The 12710-nt window shown below is 44.3% G+C and overlaps 1 long non-coding RNA gene across 1 annotated transcript; it reads right to left on the bottom strand.

The window, feature by feature from the left end:
- Window positions 1–9486: 9486 nt before the first annotated feature.
- Window positions 9487–12183, bottom strand: LOC146207303 (uncharacterized). The gene is made up of 2 exons (XR_014701905.1): window positions 11888–12183; window positions 9487–10168 (listed from the first exon to the last, which is right to left on the bottom strand). It is a non-coding gene; the product is annotated as an uncharacterized LOC146207303 (long non-coding RNA).
- Window positions 12184–12710: the final 527 nt, after the last annotated feature.

Here is a 12710-nt window from a genome sequence, read left to right as displayed (position 1 = left end):
AATGGCTTGCCTCTGTTCTCATTCTTGCTCAGATCCAAAGGCAGTACATTTCATTTATCAACTTAATTTTTTTGTAATTTCAGTGTTTGACTTTACAGTAGTTGTCTGCATGTTAGGTAATCTTCCCAAGTATAGATGACTTGCAGCACTGTCACATTCTTGGTGGACCAGAGCCATGAACGAACCCTGTTTGCCTGCCTAGCTACCTGCCCCATGGAAGATATATATACCTGATTTACTATCATGGAGTATGTGCGACAGCCACCTGATAGCTCGCAGCTGCAGCCATGTTTTTATGTTCTACACCTGTGCACTGCAGTGTAACGCTCTATCACGCATTTTAAAAAGGACAGTATTTAATGGCTACATTTTCATCTACAATAATCTGTCACGGTTCCATCCACCAAGGGTGCACGACATTCATAGGTGCCCTAGTGAGGCTCAGAGGAGTTTTGAAAATTCTTGTGCAGTATTGTTGAATTATTACTTACAAAATATTGTCCAGTGAACCAGTTTTAACTGTGAATGTATTTATTTTTTCTAAATTACTACCCACGCAATGTTGTTATTACGGCATTGTGAATGCACAAGATTGTTAGTCTGCTAGAGTTTCCAGTTTGTACAACCCATAGCCATTTAAACAAGAATTGCAATGGTGGCGCTGAAGGGCAGCACTTATCTGCGAGATGGCTGATGCATTGTGAGGGCACCAGGCATTTCCCTCATCATCTGCGGCGACTGTCATCGATACTACGAAATCACAGTGGTTGCCAGTGTTCACGTGCGAACTGCTTGGGGTCGCAGTCAACAATTTCAAGCCACTACAAAAAGTGTTAATTGCATTGATTACATCTTTGCATGACAGCCGATGTATCCAGCATGAACTATGTCTTACTACAGATACCATATGCCATTACTTGCTGTACTGTACGACAGCACAGACCACATGTGTGATTAGTGGGGTAAATAAAATAAATAAAAACTGTCTCCACTGGGAATCAAACCTCCATCCCTTGTATTCCTCACATACTGTACTTTGTTTATGGCAATAGAACATGAGTCAGCACAGATGCATTCTTGCAGTGGAATTATCTAGGCATAGCACTGCTAATTTTTGTTCTAATGTGGCACCTTTTATGGAGTTCACCGATTTTTTTTTTTTTTTTTTTTTTTGCATCGTTCATATAATAAACACATAAAAACCCTGCAGCACTATGAAAACTTGCCCGGAGCATTCAACTCGTGCTACAGTATGTGCAGTAAAGCTACCTTTGTCTTTGTGTGCAAAATGAAATTTTTTACGAAAGATTTACATTTTGCATGTTGATTTGATCAGAATATATTGGTTTTGAACATGATTGGAAGAGGCTTTTCAATACCCGAGCTGTTTCATGTGCATGGTTGTTAACTACCATGCTGAACTTTGTAGTCAAGCAAAATATGTGCATAGTGCCTATATGCATACAATATATGCATAGAGGCAGGTAGAGTGATTGTTTAGGTGTACTGTAATTATCAGGCTGTGCTAGTATCGTTACAGCTATGATATAAAAATTCGCATCAGGTTTGTAGAACTTGTATTGTGAACAGTGGTTATATGGTGTCTGTGTATTTTATTTTAGCATAGCAGTGATATTGGTGAAAGTTCTGTCAAGTTTGGTTTTGTTTTGATTTTAACTTTGCTTATTGCCACTTATGGACAGCCTTATCACACAGCGCTATTCAGGTTCTACTAGTGTCGAAGATCATTGATTTCACTTTCTTTAATAGACACTGAGGGTTCACTGACACATACGCCACCAAATTTTTTTGTTTCAACTGCTTCAATTGTTTTCCTTCCCATTGGTGTTGTACATTTTCACAAAAATTTGCTTTCAAAGTGAAGTTGTCGACTTTCTTCCAAGTTGTGTGATATGCTGTGAAAAATGGCATGCGTGTCATGAAACTTGTTCCAGATTTTTTGATCGCATTCTGCATGTACGAGTTTTTTCAACCTTCTATGAATGCTTTGTCTCAAAAATATTAAGTATTCAGGCTAACGTAGGATTAGGTTGCATTCTGGGTTCTGTTGTGCCGGGTAGCAGCTCAGCAGTCAGATTCTTTTACTGGACTTGCCTGAGAGTACGAGTTGTGTGAAGCCTGCACACAGACCCATATCATGCCATTTGACGCAATTTTTACGCTCGACCACCGTCAGTTTAGAAAAGGACTGTATTGGGTTACTACGACAAACATTACCCCAGCTTGTTTTAGGTGGAAAAAAAAAAAAGTTTGTGCCATGGTCGCCATCTTGCATGTTCTCATACACTTTAATTTCAAATTTGTAAAATTTGCTGTTCTCATCGTAGTTGTTCCAACAATACCCCAAGTTTTCCAGAAGTAAAGGAACCCAAGAAAATTGTTTTGGAGATTAGAGAATATAAGCCATGCCAGAATAAAATTCTCAAGTTTAGAAAATTTGCTTTTTGCAGCATTTACAGCTGTAAAATACAGAGTAAGGTGGTTCTAGTAAATATATGACGTGTATTAAGAAAAAAGTACCACTCGGTGGCATTTATTTTGGGAAGTTAAATCACAGCACTCAGTTCCTTGCTCGCATACAGCCGCCCAAACCTTCAACTAGACTGCACAACGCCCACTTTCAACAGTGATGCTGTTTAAGCTGGAGGTTGTTTCATCTATTGTGCGCAGCTTAATGTGTTCGCAGTAATGTCACCATGACCGGATGTGACATCATCATGACGTCACATCCAGTCATGTCTAATAACCAGAACTGAGGTCACCACATGACATCATGTCCGGTCATGACCGATGACTTCACCGTGCGATTCACGCATATATGAAGCTAACCTTGCCAGGCATCCAATCCAGGCATCCGTGCTGCGCCTTTCATTTGTCGCTTCCTCAAACGCCGTACCACACAGGAATAAGCGGTGTTTTAAATTGGTTTACAGGAAAGAAAAGGCATATCTGTTGCACTTGTTCGCTGACAACAGATAGCCACGATGAGTCTCGAAGTATAATCACGGATAACTTAAGGCAAACAGAAACAGCATCATTGTGTCATCAGTCTTGTACATGACTGCAATCTGCCTTAATTTTTTTCTGTACCCCTGTGCCTTGGCAGGGATCGAACTTGCAGAGAGGTAAAAATAAGGCAAGGCCTTATTTTAGCTTGTATCCTAAGGTCAACATGAATTCCTAGAGGATCACAACTTGTTGAGAAGTGAGGACTGCAGCTTGCCTTTACTACTTTGCACAGATTTACAGTTTCAGAAGTGGTACGAATTATCTGCTACTTGGCTGAAAAGCGGAGCACGCAGCCTGGTTATTTTTGGCAATGGTGGTACTTCCATTATCTTATACATACTCTTTAGCATAGAGTCATGAATTACCACATTATGTGAAAGACTGCCTGACACAAATATAAAGCCTCCCTTAACCTAGCCGTATGAAGTGCCTTTGTGGTCTATGGGTAGCATGTCTGACTTGAAATGCAAGAGTCCTGGAGGGTTCGATTCATTTCACCTACCCATCTGATTCGAGAAGCTTGAGTTGGCAGCTCCTGCCAAATCTGCCATATCATATGATCAAGTGACTTTGCACAACCCTGCCACCAATCAATTCCCGGTATCACCCACAATTTTTCTTTCACAACCCTGATACCAAATTTTATGGTGAATGGTAGCCTTTAACGCTGTCATATCAACATGTAACCAAAATTTGGTTTCCTTCAAGTGGTGGCTTTAGACAGCTTGTGTTGTTCGTCCCTTTGAGACCTTGATTGGCAGGTGGCAAAGTAGAGACAAGAGGGATGATGAAGAGAAGGTAGGAGGCAGAGGGTGGAGAACGGGTACAATGTGTCGCACTGTGATTTGTAGATTAGGTGGCACAACCCGCTTGCATGGTCGTAACCCATCAGCTGCATTGAGAACAGCAATGCTAACTCCTAGCTCTTACTCCCCTGCACAGATCGTATTGATTGTCTATACTTTTTCTTGGACAAGTTCTTCTGAATATCTCGTAGGATGTCACTGCTAAGATTTTTGCACGGCCCCTGAAGGCTAGGTATTGCTGCAAAGCACCTTCTCCAGAAAACTGAAACATAGAATGACCAGCTTGTTCAGCTTGTTTCTGCAATGGGCACAAAACTGGACTTCATTCCACTCGTGAAATATGGAGGAGTCTCTATGACCGGTTATCATTGTACAGTAGAACCCTGCTATAGTAAAGTGAAACTGAAGTCCCATCATAGTAGTGCTTTTGGTAAAACTAGGTTATACTAAACAACGTCTGGCCGTGGCGTCGACTTCTCACGAAATGGCATTGCTGCACACGCATTACATGGAATCGCGAGGAAATTTTTTCTTAAAAAAAAAATAAGTAGTGCTTTTTTTTTTATGGTTTTACCGCTAGGCTCATCAGCACTGAGAAGAAGCCAACTTTAAGGCCTTGGAGCCGTGAGGGAAAGCATGCAGCGCGTAGCGGGAAAAATGTAAAGCTGACCAAACACAAAAAGAAGACGGCCGGTCACTTAAAAATAGAGTAAAAATGCAGCAAGAAAAAGGGAAGCGAAGAAACGGCCGAACATTCACACAACACTGTTCAGCACGAAGGAGTAGTGGCAAGAATTGGAGGCGTGGCTTGTGAGGTTTTGCAGTGCTGGACTGTCGCGCATTTTTCATCTATTGCCTCTTAAAAGATGGAAACAGCGGAAGATGATGCTGCGCTCACGCAATGCTTTGGTTCTCAGCTGGAATCAAGCTCGGCTGTATTCGTATCCATGTTGCATTCATGCTAAACAGGTACTTCTACAAGCTGTAAAAGAAAAAAAAATGAAAAAGGAAATGGCACAGAGATGATAAGAGAGAGATGGAAGGCATTTTAGAGCGTTCTTTTCATAAAGCAACAAGATGTGCTTAGTAAGCAGACTTGAGATAGTATCTTCAGGACCGTGTCATCACTAACAACTGATATAGTAAGATTTTGGCCGGTCCCGGTGACTTTACTGTAATGGGGTTCTACTGTACTTATCAGTTCGCAAAGAGCACTTCCTGGCAGAAGGGCAGCTCAACACTGTTAATGTGGAAAAGCACTCACCACTCTGCTTGTGCTCAAACTGAAACCCACATCTGAATTTGATTATGCTTCCTGCAGGAACGACCTTTAGTCTGCATCTCAAGTGAGCATGCGGGGTATCTTGATGCTTATTTTTATTTTTTGTAACCGCAACCTCGAGCAGACTAATTCGCCAAAGCTGGCAGCGCTGGTTATGTATACGTTTGCCGCTGGCTCAAGCCTGCACTGCAGTGAAGTGCAGGCACAGAGCAACGCTAGAGAAGAGCACGGGCGTTCAAATTGCGAAACTTTTCTGCCCCAGTCAAAAAGAATTCCATTTAAGCTTCCGGGAAAAAAAAAAATGCTAGAGTGGCCCTGCGCAATATAATACCAGCTAGTACCACAGCACTACTCTCTACAGCGACTTTCTGTTAGCTAGTGCCAAGTTACTGTATATCTGGCAGAACCACATGGAATGGTTTGTGGGGTTTAATGTCCCAAAGCGACTCGGGCTATGAGAGACGCTGTAGTGGAGGACTCCGGAAATTTCGACCACCTGGGGTTCTTTAACGTACACTGACATTCCACAGCACACGGTCGCTTTGCCTTTCGCCTCCATTCGAAAAGCGGTCGCCGAGGCCAGGATTCGATCCCGCATCCTTAGGAAGCGCCCTAACCACTGCGCCACCCCGGCGGGGTAACACATTAATGTGTCACGACAAACACAAAATAACAAAAGGAACAGCCAAGGTCGTAATGAGCGACTGCAGGTGACAAATGCATCGGTCCCTGGTACTCGTGCTTTTTTAACATCACACTATGCAGCACTGAACTGAATGCTCATACGAGTAAAAAGTAAAAACTCTAGGGGCACTTTGGACCACTAAAGAGCAATGAGGTGAAAGCCTTTATTGCACGGTGGTCTGATGCCCTCCACTATGGCACCTCCTTCCTCGTTTTCCTTATGGCTCGATTCAGGTGTTCGCGGAGAAGTGTGAGATACGCCTTTTCTTTCCTGTAAACCAATTTGAAATGCTGCTGATGCTTGCTGTACTGCGTCTGCTTTTGTATGCTGCGTCATGTGGCGTTAGAGCAAACGCCAAATGAAAGGCGCTGCACTGACGACTGGATCAGGTTAACTTTCACATGTGCTCGAGTCGCCTGGTAACGTCATGACATCATAGTAATCTCTGTCATTATCATCACTGTCACTATCATTATCAATCAGTATCTATCACTAAGTTCTTCACTGACAGATTTAAAGGTAAACAGCACAACCATGCAGCTGCTCGCAAGATTCCAATGACAGCTCTCGCATGTTGGAATGGGGACGGAGGAAAGCAGTGGCAATGTGAGTGGCAAGTATGTATTTCCTGGGGCGGCTGTGCTGGGCAGATATCGTGCTAGAAAAACTGGCTACCCTGTATACGCAGTGCCTGGTGTCATCGATAGTACCGGAACTATGGAAGAACGCAAACATTATCCTCATTCATAAGAAAGGGGATGCTGAGAACCTTAAAAATTAGACCAATCAGCTTACTGTCTGTTACGTATAAGGTGTTTACTAAGGTAATCGCTAATAGAATCAGGGCAACCTTAGACTGCAATCAAGCAAAGGATCAAGCAGGGCTGCAGAAACGGTACTCTACTATCGATCATGTCCATACCATCAATCAGGTGATAGAAAAATGCTCGGAATATAACCAGCCCTTATACATAGCATTCATTGATTACGAAAAAGCATTTGACTCAGTTGAAACCTCGGCGGTGATGCAGGCATTGCGAAATCAGGGGGTAGACGAGCCGTACGTTGAAGTGCTGGAAGATATATATAGTGGCTGCACAGCAACCATAGTTCTGCATAAAGAAAGTAACGAAATTCCGATAAAGAAAGGTGTTAGGCAAGGAGACACAATCTCCCCAGTACTATTCACAGCTTGCTTAGAGGAAGTATTCAGAGACTTGGAATGGGAGCAGTGAGGGATAAGGGTAGATGGAGAATACCTCAGTAATCTGCGATTTGCTGATGACATTGCCTTGCTAAGCAACTCGGGGGATGAACTGCAAATAATGATTGATGACCTAGACAGGAAAAGTAGAAAGGTAGGCTTGAAAATCAATATGCAGAAGACTAAGGTAATGTTCAACAGCCTCAGAAAGGAACAGCAGTCTACATTAGGTAGCGAAGTACTGGAAGTAGTAGGCGAATATGTCTACTTTGGACAGGCAGTACCCGCAGATCCGGACCATGAAAAGGAAATAACAAGAACAGGATTGGGATGGAGCGCATTTCGCAAGCACTCGCAGATTATGACTAGCAGCTTATCGTTATCGCTCAAGAGGAAAGTATACAACAGTTGCATCTTACCTGTACTCACCTATGGGGCTGAAACGTGGAGGCTAACCAAGAGAGTTCTACTTAAGTTGAGGACAACCCAGAGGGCTATGGAACGAAAAATGGTAGAGGTAACATTAAGAGAGAGGAAGCGTGCACAGTGGGTCAGAGAAATAACTCAAGTTACCGACATTCTAGTGGAAATTAAGAAGAAATGGACATGGGCCGGACATGTAGTGCGAAGAGAGGATAACCGATGGTCGCTGAGGGTAACAGACTGGATTCCAAGGGAAGGAAAGCGTAGCAGGGGGCGGCAGAAAGTTAGATGGGCGGATTAAGAAGTTCGCAGGGGTGAAGCGGATGCAACTAGCACAGAACCGGGTTAAGTGGAGAAATATGGGAGAGTGCAATGGGTATAGTCAGGCTGAACATTAAGAGAGAGGAAGCGTGCACAGTGGGTCAGAGAAATAACTCAAGTTACCGACATTCTAGTGGAAATTAAGAAGAAATGGACATGGGCCGGACATGTAGTGCGAAGAGAGGATAACCGATGGTCGCTGAGGGTAACAAACTGGATTCCAAGGGAAGGAAAGCGTAGCAGGGGGCGGCAGAAAGTTAGATGGGCGGATTAAGAAGTTCGCAGGGGTGAAGCGGATGCAACTAGCACAGAACCGGGTTAAGTGGAGAAATATGGGAGAGTGCAATGGGTATAGTCAGGCTGATGATGATGAATCCCACAGACTTTCGGTAGAAGCAATGTTAGGTAACCCAAGGGCCGCCTTATACGCCAGCCTAATCATAGCGTCCACCTTGTTTTCCTCCGTCACGTCCATATTCATACAAGGCGTCGCATAAACTGTTCTACTGATCACGAATGCCTGTACCAAATGACTCCTTTTCCTGCAATCCTCTCTTTAGATTGGCGATTCTTTCAGTGAGCCTCATGGCGGCGTTTACCGTATTCTTTAGCTTTCCTAAGGCCTCCTTATTTTTCCTGTTAGTCTGCAAGTACATGTCCTGTTGTAGCGTATCCTCCTCCTCCAATTGTCTGTCTCTACCCCTAGTGATAGAGTAACATCGCACCAAGTGGTGACACACAAGTGATCTGTATCTGAAGAATGGTGGCAGCTTAGATGAAGAAATGTTCATGTCAGGCCGCACAACAAAAAACACTGAAATTGTGTGATTCAGCAACTTCAGCTACAGATTTTTTTTTATCGCACTAGCAGCAAAGAAGCCAGAAGAGTCTGTCAGAAGAAGCTCTGATTTCAGCTTTTAGCGATTCAGGTACTACAACACCTGCAATGCCAACTAGTGGCCAAAGGTGCACATAGTTTCCGTACCCACTTGCTTTTGAGTATGTACACATGATCGCTGCATGTCCTCAGTTTTATCTCTGTTTAGGAGGGTTTCCAAAATCGTTAGCAACGATCTGCTGACACTGGCACACAAGCGTGTAGTTTTCACGTAGATAGGAACCTAGTGTATACTTGAGTGAAGGCTCTCCAGCTTATACAAACTATTTGTAAAAATAAAAATAAATATGATTGTACAGGGATTTTGGGGAAACCAACAGGTTGCTTGTTTTGACGGATGTTTGGAAGAAATGACTAAGTGAAATGCTCAAGTTCATAGGCCTCTTGTTTGTCCAACACGGGCATTGTGAAACTTCACTGGCTGAAGCTGCACTGGAATGAGGACATCTACAGTGGTTTGCCTCTACCAGGAACAATGCTGTGAATCTGCTTCATAGCAGTGCTGGTGCTCCTCAAAGTGGCAGTCCTGTACAATGTAGACCAGCTGCCACAAGTAAAGCGCCGGTACGTCAATCCCTCACAGCCATATTAGGCAGGATTTGCATGTAGCTTCCCGAGAAGAGTTCAATAAACAGATATTTAACCTTCGTGGCACACCAGCTCAAATTTTGTCACTCTCTGCAAAATGTGCCAACTATAAACCACAAAAAGTTGACAAATGCACGAAATGAGTTGTGCTATGAGCAAAAGAAGACCGGGCTTAAAAATAATGTTTCTAGCAATTTGGCAAAGTTACGAGAATGACAAGCCTTCACAATGAACCACATAGCACATTGGTTCCTGGTATTTGGTTTCACTGCATTTTATTGGTGTAGTCGGGAGAATAGGAATTTCCAACTCGCAACAACCACCCCATCTTGATAAGGCAACTGCTGCAGACATACAACAGATCCGAAGGCATGTCGCCTAGCACACATTACAATAGATGCTGTCAAGAGAGTGCAAGAAGTGGCCGATTCCATGCCAAGTTACTTAAGACAATGCCATGTTTCGGACACCATCACATACAGAGAACTTTTGCTCAGATAACCACAGCTGTGTTACCCCCGCAAGGGTCAAGTGTTGTTGTATATGACAAACTCTTTAATCCATGCCAGGCCTGTTCACATATCAATCTGTTGCTTTAATTCTAAAGGCTGAAAACTAGAGAGGCAAAAAATTGGAGTCACACATTTGTGCTTCTCGACCTCCCGCCACTGCAAATCATGCGTCCAAAATCACTCTGAATGCTTTCCAAATAATAACATATCAGCAAATGCAAGGGTGACAATATTCCACAACAAGATTAAATATATTGCAAGCAAGATATTTTAAACTTAACTAGGAGCACGCTCTAAACCAGTAGAAGGAGCGAGTGTCCATCTGGTCACACCAGTCACAGCTCACTGCACTACTGAGGTAGCGGCGGAATCCAACTGGTGGAGGAAACTCGTACGTCGGCCCCGAGTATTCCTTGCCTCTGTAAATGTAAATAAATGAGAGTAATACAGCAATTACATTTAGTTTGCATAAATTCAGCAAACTCACTCACAGTAGAATTTGATTTGAGTAAAGCAAGTGAGAGTGCCTGCCGCAGAAGGAAAAAGGCAGTAACGAGACTAGCAGTCAATGCTAGCACAAATACAAATATTTAGCACACTTGCAAAACACTGAAATAGCAACAAAGAGACTAAGGTAAATCATGTGTGCAGTAAGTGCGGAACATGCTGCGGCTTGCATGGAATTGTAATCAAGAGTGCTTATAGCAGCAACTGCCAAGCTCTTTGACAGGATTACGAGGTACAGTCTTTGTCAAAAGTGTAGAGCCCAGGGGTTCTGCTTCTGGGCCAGTTCCTGCGGCTTGTAATGAATTTCCGGTATTCCAACTTTGTTGATGGCAAGAAGATTTTTTGTCCTACCCCCTTCAGTGGGAAAGGCCTCAACTAATTCTACATCAGTGCCACTATTCGGCTCAGAAGCGGACCCCCCCGGGCTCTACACTTTTGACAAAGGCTGTACATGCAACGGTGCCTCACTCCCCTCAACAAAACGTACCACCTCAGGTTAATTATTGCTTTGTTTTCAAATAAGCTGTCCATGGCCTTGACAGCAGCTTGAAGCCAAGCACTGCCCACTATTTATGGAGGCATTGTTTCTGCTATCATTCCCAGTTTTCTCAAAGTGATGACGCTGTTGGAGCAAGCAAAAGATATATATTAGGGAACTCTGCGGTAGCGACATGCATCTGAAGTGTTAAATCTATATAAATAAGCTCAGCGAGTTCTACCAATGCAGTTATTTTCGTAGTAAAAGGGCAGATACTCTCATGGGCAAGAACCTATGATAGCCGAAGAGTCACCCTCATTGCTGCATGCACCGATGTGAGTACTCGACAGTGAAACGTGTGAGCATATAAGCACAATAAATTCGTGCGGGTATACGCCCGTATCTTGTAGCAATTTTATGCTGAGCAGTAGGCTCGTTTCACTCCGGGGCTCATTTCGCACTGGGCCAGTTTACATTTATACTATCTCTCAGCTAGCCAGCAACTCCCCTTCTTTAGCACTTCGTCGACACTGTAAAGAAGCTGACCTCTTGCACTGCAGCACCACGTATGGGCCGCATAGATAAATACCTTACGACAGTTTTTTGACGGAAGCACGACCGTTTCTATGGGCCCAGCCACTCTATCTGCTGAAGCTGCGAGGAAGGCAATAAAACCTCCTGATCATAAACCAGCGCGTTCACGCTGGCGCACCACACCAAAATGCCTGCTACTGCCCAAACAAACTAGACCACAAACGAAGAATCTTTAAAAAAAAAAAAGCAAATTACAAACTTCTGTGACTCTCGACTCACAAATAGTTTCACATCATCTGTAAGTCGCCGCGTACGTCCCAATACCCCAGTGCACCCCGAAGACAACAGCAACCGGCGACTGATCGGTGCACAGCAGCAGGTATGCAACGGTTGTTTCAAGCGCGAAGAAACGGGATCGACGCCATTATGTAGTCTCCACATGCCTTCGCCCGGAGACTGTCGCGTGATTACGCCGCGTCAGTAATTGTTACTACCGCATAGCTGCACTGCCGTGTAAAAACTCGTTAAAAAAGCTGCAAGACGGTAGCAGAACGCCGACAAATGCTTTACCTAGAGCTCGCGGGCATGTACGAAACACCATCATTCGCGTACGACTCACCGTAGTCGGAGGCTGCAGACAGGCCAGGGACAGGACCGAAGGCTGTGCTGTTGAATTTAGGGCAACAATCCACAAACTGAATCAGATTTTCACCGAATTTGCATCTATCGGGATGATGCCCCGCAAACTAAAACAAGCCGACGCATGAAAAGCGACCTAGGGCTCGCAAGGCGCGAGCACTCGTTGCCCGAAAAGCGCGCCAGCTTTTGCTCGGGTGCGGTGGTTCGAAACGGGGTAATTGGCATCTGGGTTTGAGGCTTATTTCCAGAAAAAAGCAAATACTAAAAGTTGTTTGACGTCACATCCGTCGAGAGAATCAACGCGTTCTCCTTTCCACTTTGGTTCTGTGCGCGCATGCGCAGTTCACGGAGCCGGCTCTCTGCAAGTTCAGGTGTTATGTCAGAATTCGCCTGCACACGGAAGAATGTTTTTGCAGATCGTCGATGCGCAATCACGTGACACATGGGTGACGTAGCCTACACGTCACGTACGCGTATCTCGCGGAGAAGCGTTCGCGGCAGTTAGTTTTGTTCACGCCATCCCTCCTCCTCGAACACAGTCTTCTTCCCTCCCCCATGGCTCCAAGCAGTAAACAGAATTTTCCTCCCCTGGGAGACACCATACCCTGGGGGCATGAGTGAGCCCAGATTTTGTGCGTTTGTAGTCTTTTGTGATTGCAGTCTTTTGCTTTCGTTCTCTTTCTTCCGGTGGTCTGGCGGGGTTAGAGCTGGTATTCGAAGCGGCGCAGGGACTTCGAGTCGCGAGTCTGCTTCTTCGCAGCGCGCTGCAAGGATTATGAGTTTGCTTCTTCACTACAATGAAA

The sequence above is a fragment of the Amblyomma maculatum genome, chromosome 1 (assembly GCF_055883805.1).
Source record: "Amblyomma maculatum isolate TAMU_Amacu chromosome 1, ASM5588380v1, whole genome shotgun sequence".
In the NCBI taxonomy this organism is placed as follows: Eukaryota; Metazoa; Arthropoda; class Arachnida; order Ixodida; family Ixodidae; genus Amblyomma; species Amblyomma maculatum.
Note: the sequence above shows the minus strand (reverse complement) of the source record. Positions and strands in the feature narration are given on the sequence as shown.